Here is a 10,042-nt window from a genome sequence, read left to right on the forward strand (position 1 = left end):
TGATATAGAAAAGAAACCGATGTGTAAACGTTGACAAACAATTTTGTGTTTTTGTGTGTTGTTAATACGAAAAGATTTTCTGTATTGTTTTTGGTATCATGACGAAGTCGGTAACTAAAAGATTTGACATTGTTTATTTTATACTCCCTCCGTCCCTCTACAAGTGTCATGGTTTGAAAAACACAAAATTTAAGAGAGTTTGAATGATTGCATATTTTGCTTAACAAATGACTATAATGCCCTTGACATATATAAAAAGACAAAATTAAAGAAGTTTGAATAATTGCATTTGTGTAAGGGTAAACATGAAAATTAGTTAATAAATTTAGAAAGCAGACATTTGTAATGGGACAAACGAAAAAGGAAATGTGGCACTTTCAAATAGACGGAGGAACTATTTGTTTGGCATATAAAAGTTATGAGATTGACATCATATATGATATACTTCTTATATACCTTTTTGCTAAAAATAAAGTTTCATAATATTTGATCATCTGTTCACTTTATTACCTAAACGCGATTATCCGTGACTTGCGATTAAATTATGACATGAAATGTAATCAATATTTGAGAAAAAAAAGTATCATCTACCAATTTCAACATGTTCCCATAGTTTGTATGACTGACAACAAATATAATTAGCATATGTTAATAAATTTGATGTTTGCTTGTAAGAAAATAGGGGCAAGAGATGGAGTAATACCTATACTATATAAAATATTAAATTTAGATTTTGAAATTATGCTAAATTAAAACATTTAAATCTATTACTATGGTATCATAAGGAACTAAACAATTATTGAGTGAATCCTCGTACCACCGAATCATCGCAAACCGAACTCACACCTACCAGTATGACCTTATATGCCATGGATAGTGTTATCCGTGGCATATAAGGGTATTTTCTAAAAATACGGTTTTTTTTTTTCTTTTTATGCTTAATTTTATTTTTACTTTTAATTTAATTTTATTTATTTTAATTATTGTTTTTTATTTTGTTGTTTTATATAAAAAAGTTTTTTATGTTGATTTTCTTTATCAACAATTATAAAAATAATAACGAAACAATGTAAATAAACAATATATACATTCACACAACCATTACATCAAGTTTGCACAAATAAGAACTAAAAGCTATCTTAATGGTAGTGTCACGAATTTCATCGATGTCGTCATCACTATCAAACCTACATCTGAATCCCGGTCTATTGCCGTCCTCGTGGCCTGACGCCGCGGTGTGCTCGCTTCATGGTTAGAACGTGGTCGTGGTTTTTTGTTTTTTATTGTCACGTAAATCCTAAAATTTAATCATCTTCTGTTAACACGCCAATGGCGTTGTCATTTATACATATTTCTAGATTTTGTTATTATTTTTACAATCTCGTTTTAATGGTGATGGTTTTTGTGCTTTTTATTGTACAACGTCGTCATTGCCCTTGCAATCGCACCTAAATGTGCTCGCTTCATGGTTAGAACGGGGTGGTGGTTTTTTTGTGTTTTTTATCGTCGCATAATACTAAGATTTAAGCATCGCCTGTTAGCACGCTAGTGATACTTCCATTTAGATATATTTCTATATTTTGTTATTATTTGTACAAACTTGTTGTAATGGTTGTGTGTGTGTGTGTATATATATATTGTTTATTTACATTGCTTTGTTATAATTTTTATAATTCTTATTTTTATAATTCTTGATAAAGAAAATCAACAAAAAAAATTAATAAAACAACAAAATAAAAAACAATAATTAAAATAAATAAAATTAAACTAAAACTAAAATAAACATCAAACATAAAAAGACAAAAAAAAAAACAGTTTTTTTAAAAAACACATATGACATATATTTTCCTACCCATTTTCAACAAAAGTTTTCCGTTAAAAATTTCCTACGCATTTCCAACAGAAGTTATTACTTTAGTTTTTTAAGCTTTCTACAATATTCCGACGGATCTTTTTTTTTTCTGTTTTTTATTTTCTTACACATTTCTAACGAAAACATTTTTTTATTATTTCTTTTTTCCTACGCATTTCCAACGAAACTCTATTCATTTTTCTAACATATTTCCTACAAGAATATTGGTAATAAATTTTTAGAAAATTCTATAAAAAACTAGAATTTGACCTGCTAGAAATGCATAATATAAATATTTCAAAACATATTTTTATACACTTAACCAAACAAAATAACATAAATTCAAAACATGTATTTTAGATTAGCAAAACCAAAAACATGAATTCAAAACGGGCTTACATTACAAAAGCACAATTGGAATGTTATAAATTCATAATATTGAAAAGTACTACTAATTACTACCGACCTTAAACTTTCTCATAAACTCATCAAATTGTTTTTGCCTTCTTTCTTCATTTTCCTTAAGTTCTTTTTCTACTTGTTACACTCGTTGCACTCGTTCTTCCAACTCGTTTCTTGATTTCCTTTCATTATCTAGTTTTTTTTCCATCTCAGCTTGAACCTTTTGAACTTGAAATTGTTAAGTTTTAGCATCATAACTAGTAAAAGTAACAAGTAAATAAACCAAACCCGAAACATTGGGTTTTATTGGTTAATTGGAGTGTTCGCGGTCCAATTTTAACGGATTTTAGGTCAAACCCTTGGTAACTTTTTTTTTAATAACCGATAAATTGTTGAAACTTAAAACTAAACTAAACCGACTTACGAACGGTCTGGGCTTAGAAGTTATCTGATACACTATGGTGATGAGCAAATATGTTTCATACAAACACATTTATTCCTTTGAAAATCATGTTATTAAAATATGATTAAAGTAAATAATACCTCCTCTTGAGACTTTAGGGCACTAATAAACGGCGCAGATACGGAAGTTGTAGACGGTGTCCCAGCTACCACAAAATGAGGATTTGATGATCCTATCCCGATTACCCGACCTCTACTACCTCTTGCCACTCTCGCCCACACATTAACATCATCCAGATGCTCATTAATATCTCATTAATATCTGGCCCATGTAACTGGATCATTTCATTCTTGTATTTGACCTACATTTTATTCAAACAAGGTGATTGAAGTTGTACTAATAGTTGATAGCAGGGCAAAGCTTGAAACATATGAACCCGAAATAACCCGATAAACTACCCTTTTTAACTGAAGCCCGAACCTAAATATCAAAAGTTAAACTAAATTAAATTTTTGTTAATTTACACCCACAAAATCTATATTTAATTTTCATTCGGATTTTCGGTTTAAGGTTTTAAACCGAACAGATCCCTTTTTCATAATCGAATACGTTTATACCTGCTGTACCCAAATTTATAGTTTTTTGCAGTTTGTATTTATACCCTTAGCAGGGTTTCGGGCTGAATCGATCAAAAGAAATCCGATTCGGTCCTTTTGATTTGCTCGCCCCTAGTTGATACGCTATACCTAGTTCTATAAGAAGAAAAATTATAAAGATAACTTACAAATGCTTGTTTTGATCTTGCTTTCTTTTTCGAGGTGGGTATCTAACACTACTTCATACCACTTAACTTTTCGACCATGTAGTTTTTCCTAATAAGATGTAATAATGTTAAAGTACAAACAATAATAATTTTTTTCCTATTTTATAAAAATTAAATTTACAAATAAAACTAGCTTACCAGTTGGATACGACGCTCATCAACCCCTTTGGATCCGCCTGTATGCCGGTATACACCGCCACCGATACCCTCTTTAGCGCGGTTGTCTCTCCCGCTAGCGGATTTTTTTAACCATTTTTCTATGTTCCAACCCTGTAAAGAGAAAAAATTATATGAAACAAGTTATAAAAATAAACAATAATGTATGAGCTCCTTACCAAACACTATTTCTTCCGTATGTCACGAGCAACAAAATCAGGAGGAAAATTACATATTATGTCGAATCTATATTCTTTGGCCCTAATAATATGTCCAGCGTCCTTGGCTTTTTCTTTAGATTTTGCTCTCCACTCACACATAATGTCCCTAAACCGACCCTTAATCACGTTACAAAATACGTTATACATGAGTTGTTCATTTTCTGGATCCCAACAATAAAGCATCTGTACAAAATAAAAAATTAAAAGTGAAATAAGTAGTACTAAAATAAACAAGCAAATATAAAGAGTTAACTAATATATTACCCCAAAACGAGCAAACATACGACCAATCACATTCTTTGGGACCATTCTAATGTAAGAATAAATATATGAATATGTATATATTTATGTATGGCCCTCATGATCATTTATATTATAATAGATCAAAGTTAATTAATTATACCTTATTATTATTAGCTAGGTAATTGTTGATGGACCAAATTTCCCTTTCTTGCTAATCAAGGGTTCTCCTTGGGTGTATATAAATATATGGAGAGACTAATTAACATCATTGAACATAATCCTAAACCTCACCTAATATTTTCGTGACCCTCTCTCTCCATATATTATTAGGTTTCTCAAGAACCCTAATCCCCATCACTAATATACATCCTAAAGGGGAACTCGACCAAGCTGACTATCATGTCGTCTGGATCTTTCTCATTAGCTGTGGCCTCTCTCTCTCTGCTGTGACAGGTATGTTTTACTTGTAGGTTTATCATAATATTCATGTTTTCTATTACATACATGAAGAACTGATCAACACGTGGTATCAGAGCGATGTTGATTAATCAGCTCTTCATGTCTTCCATTAACTCAAGATCTAAACCAGAAGACATGGAATAAAATCTTATAAACCCTAACAATTTTCGGTTCTTTTATTAATATGTTTTATTTTATTATAATTATTAAAATCCAAACATAAGAAACCCTAACAACTTTTCGGTTTTAAAACTCGTATCTGATATAAACTGATGGATTTCGAAATCTGATAAATTAATGATCTTCGTGTTCATGACAGTTTTTCGAAAACCCAATATAATCTGGTTCAAGATCTAGATTGTTATAATGTTTTACTAGATTTTTTTATTAAGATTTTTATTAAGATTTAGACCAAGATATTTCGAATTCTGTAAACTTAATAAATGAATTACTTTGAAAATAATCAAATCTTGGATAAACAAACAATCCCTAAGAATTCAGATCAAACATTATTAACTGTTCATCAACTTATGGGTGTATGTGTTTACGGTTAAAACAGTTTCGGAGAACAGTGAGTTTCCGAAAACACTAAAACCCGAAAACTCATCAAACCGGAAAACTAATTTCCCGATACTAAAAATTTTTCTGTGAACAGTCCACTAAAACTCGATCCGCGCTAATAGTTTGATTGCTATTAACTAAACCAATATTTTGTAAATACTTATAATATAAACATACATGTTGATTTTAACAAAACATATAAAAGGCTTAACTTGAATAAATAATGATGTACACTTCTTCCCAAAGGTGATGTGATACATCTAACATATTATTCAAGTCTAATACAAGTTGTGTTAATTTAGCTTAAACATGATTTAAATGTATCACTTCTGCCCAAAGGTGATGCGATACATATATATCAAAGCAAAACTAACTCGTGCATGATTAAAATGGTTGTCTCACTTCTGCCCAAATGTGATGTGTTACAATTGTTTTGCACATATACTTAAGTAAAATTTAATTCTGCCCAAAGGTGATTTATCTTTTATTTAAGTAGAATTTTATTAATTATATTAGTCTATTATTTTGATGTTAACAATAGACATTTATTATCACAGCTTCATAATTTAAATGGTTCTTATCTATGTCTGCATTAGTTTAAATTGCCCCTAGTTCACTGTAAGTTTCTTATAGTTTAGTATCTTAACATTCTTATATAAATTCCAATAACAGCTCTGAATGGTGGAATCACATCATTAACTGGAGATAACGTTGTTGCCTGGAAGGACTCTCTTATGCTTAATCTCGCCTTCTTGGATTTCCACTTTGCTCTAAACGAGGATGAACCTCCAACACTAACCGCTGAAAGCACTTCTGCTCAGCACTTATTGTTCGAAAAATGGAAGAGATGTAACCTCATGTCTCTAATGCCTATGAAAAACTCCATTAGCATGCCCATAAGAGGATCCATTCCAGACTCTGAAAAAGCTAAAACCTATCTGGCTTCTGTGGATGAACAATTCTAAGGAACGTCTAAGGCACATGCTAGTACTCTTATTCTCAAGCTGGTGACTACTAAGTATGATGGAAGGAGTGGCATTCATGGGCACATTATGATAATGAACAACATGGACCATAAGCTGAAGGGATTAGACATGGAGATTAGTGGTGGTTTTCTGGGTGCACTTCATCATAACCTCTCTTCCAGCTGCCTATGAAGCTTTCAAGATCAATTACAATATCCAGAAGGACAAATGGACTATGAGTGAGCTGATTGCTATGTGCGTGCAAGAGGAAGAGCGTATGAATATGGACAAACCTGAAGTTGCTTACCTTGCCACCAGTTCCAAGAAGAGGAAGAACACTAATCCAAGAAAGGAGTTTGCTAAAGTTCAGAAGACTAATACAGGTGTCTCAACCATCTCTCACAAATCCACTGGAAAGCCTTTCTACAAGTTCTTTAAGAAGTACATTCATAAGCAAAAGGACTGTTCAGACTTTAAGGAGTGGCTGGCTAAGAAAGGTAATGATCTCTTTATGATACTTGAGTCCTATAATTTAACTGTTCCTGCTAATACATGGTGGTTTGATTCTGGTTCTATGGTTCATGTGACCAATTCTACTCAGGGATTCCTTTCAATCCGGAAGCCGAAAAGAAACCAAAGAACACTAAGACTGGGGAATAATAAAGAACTTGAAGTCAAGGCTGTGGGAACTTTACAATTAATAATGAAAACCGATTTATGTATTAAACTTTATAATACCTTATATATTCCTGAGATTACTTGGAATCTTGTATCATGTCTAAAGTTAGACATGGACGGTTTTGATGTTTCTCATGGTCGTGGCAAACTTACAATTTCTTTAAATTATCAAGTGTTTGGTTATGGCTTTTTGGATGGTAGTCTTTATAGATTAGAACTAGATGATAATTTTTCTAAATCTTTGTTGTCATATAATATTAATGAATCAGTCACAAAGAGTAAGAAGAAACGAGACTTAGAGACTTCTTCTATGTTGTGGCATCAACGTTTAGGCCACATCTCACGAGACCGGTTAGCCCGCCTCGTGAAGAATGAAGTCTTACCACATCTCGATTTCACTGATTTTGGAACATGTGTCAAATGCCTTAAAGGCAAAATGACAACAACAAATAATAAAGATGCCACTAGGAGCTCTAATTTATTAGAACTCATTCATACTGATATTAGTGGTCCTTACTCCATTGCTGGCATAGCTAGACATACTTCATTTATCACTTTCATTGATGATTATTCCCAATATATGTACCTGTATCTCATTAAAGAAAAATCTGAATCTGTAACAACTTTTAAAGATTATAAAACTGAAGTTGAAAAAAAATTAGATCGTCAAATAAAAGTTGTCAGATTAGATAGAGGAGGTGAATAATATTGAAGACATACTGATGTGGGTCAAGCCACTGGTCCATTTTATGAGTTTTGTAAGGGATGTGGGATCGTGAACCAATATACCATGCCAGGTACTCCTCAGCAAAATGGTGTTGCTAAACGGAGAAATCGAACCCTTATGGATATGGTACACAGTATGTTAGCCAACACTAATTTACCTATATTTCTCTGGACTGAAGCCTTAAAAGCAGTCGTTCATATACTCAATAGAGTTCCTTCTAAGTTTGTCCCTAAAACTCCTTATGAACTTTGGACAGGAAGGAAACCAAGTCTTAATTATATGAAAGTATGGGGCTGTATTGCTGAAGCAAAACTTTATAACCCTTTCCTAAAGAAACTTGACCCTAAAACTATTACATGTTTCATTATCGGGTATCCTGAAAATTCAAAGGGTTATCATTTCTGTTGTCCTTCCCATGTCACTCGTATTGTTGAAACCAAGCGTGTCATGTTCCTGGAGGATTACAAGATCAATGGGAGCAGTACGAACCCTTATGAAGAACTGCAAGAAATACAAGATGTGGGGGGGAAGACTCGTCGATTATTGTAACTCTGGTTATTCTTCTTGTACCCCATGCAATTGAACCTTCTACACCACCTTCTCCACACTCAGAACCTATTATAACAGAAAATGAAGGCGCATCAAACACTCAAAACCAAGACAATGTTGAACCCGCTAATCTACTCAGGTGGTCATCCAGGTCTAGAAGACCTACTAACTTTGATGATTATATAACTTACCTGACCGAAGCTGATGCCGAAAAGCTTAATTATCATATCTATTATAATGAAGCCATGAGCAGTGATCAGTCTTCTGAATGGAATAAAGCAATGATTGATGAGCTTTACTCCATGAGGAAAAGTGACGTTTGGGATTTGGTAGAATATCCCAACGGTGTCAAAACCGTAGGATGTAAATGGGTGTTCAAAACAAAACTTGATCCAAATAGGAACGTTGAACGCTATAAAGCGAGATTGGTTGCAAAGGGCTACACTCAGAAAGAGGGAATTGACTATCAAGAGACCTTTTCACCTGTCTCTCGAAAAGATTCATTAAGGATCCTTATAGCCCTAGTAGCTCATTTTGATTTAGAGCTGCATCAGATGGACGTGAAAACCGCTTTCCTTAACGGCAATTTGAACAAAGAGGTGTACATGAAGCAGCCTAAAAGTTTTAAACCTGAAGATTAAGAAAATCTAGTTTGTAAGCTCAAGAAGTCAATATATAGGTTGAAACAAGCATCACGTCGATGGTATCTAAATTTTGATGAAGTCATGAAGAAACAAGGTTTTGCAAAGAATAAAGTGGATCAATGCACCTACCTCAAAATGAGTGTGAGTAAGTTTACTATACTTGTCCTTTACGTAGATGATATTCTATTGGCAAGTAATATTTTAGACATGTTGCATGAGTCGAAGCGATTACTCTCGCATAATTTTGACATGAAGTATCTCGGAGATGCTTCTTATGTTATTGGCATCGAATTTCAACGAAACATACACAGAGGGATCTTAGGATTATTTCAAAGGGCCTACATTGACCGTGTCCTTACTAGTTACAAAATGCAACATTGTAACCCAACTGCAGCTCCAGTAGTTAAAGGAGACATTTTAGGGGGCATTCCAATTTCCGAAAACAGAAGTTGAAAAGGAGCAAATGAGATCTATACCTTATGCATCAGTATTCGGGAGCCTTATGTATGCACAAGTTTGTACTCGTCCAGATATTGCTTATATTTCTGGAATGATAGGCCGTTATCAGACTAATCCTGGCCTTGAACACTGGAAAGCAGCTAAGAAGGTGCTTCGATATCTTCAAAGGACGAAAGACTACAAACTGACTTACAGAAGAAGTGATAATTTAGATGTGGTAGGTTATTCTGATTCTGACTTTGCTAAATGCAAAGATGACAAGAAGTCCACTTCGGGGTATATATTTATGTTAGCAGGCGGGCCCATCTCATGGAGGAGTCATAAGCAACAGTTAACGACTACTTCCACTATGATTGTAGAATATATAGCTGTTTATAATGCTACCTGTTGTGGAATGTTGCTTAAGAATCTGATCTCTGGACTCAAATTAGTCAATTCCCTTTCTAGACCAATGAAGCTTTATTGTGATAATTCAGCTGCCGTTAATTTCTCGAACAGTAATAGTTCGACTACAGCTGGTTTATATCTTGATACAAGGTATTTGTTCGTGCGTGAATGAGTTGAGCAAAATAATCTTTTTATTGAGTATATTAGTACACATAATATACTAGCGGATCAGATGACTAAAGGTGTCCCCCCTAAAGTTTTTGAAGAACATGTTGCTAATATGGGATTTGATGAAGACCTTCTTTAATTGCATATTGTACTTATTTAAATTTTATTTAATAAAATTTCCTCAGTTTTGATTTTGTATGTCTCTTAAAATGTTCTGCATGCGTAATAACATATAGACAAATTATTATACAAATCAAATATTTGAAGGGCTTACTTATATAATTTTGATCATAACTACTTAGTATTTAAACAAGGACTGCAGTATGATTAATGGGGTCTTGAGCT

General features: G+C 33.1%; 1 pseudogene; it reads left to right on the plus strand.

The window, feature by feature from the left end:
- The first annotated feature begins 9,146 nt into the window (after positions 1-9,146).
- On the plus strand, positions 9,147-9,836 carry LOC143621067 (secreted RxLR effector protein 161 pseudogene; annotated as a pseudogene).
- The last annotated feature ends 206 nt before the right edge of the window (positions 9,837-10,042 follow it).

This window comes from Bidens hawaiensis, unplaced genomic scaffold, assembly GCF_021521415.1.
Source record: "Bidens hawaiensis isolate Kalapana, Puna unplaced genomic scaffold, B.hawaiensis_p1.1 tig00000326_1, whole genome shotgun sequence".
Lineage (NCBI taxonomy): Eukaryota > Viridiplantae > Streptophyta > Magnoliopsida > Asterales > Asteraceae > Bidens > Bidens hawaiensis.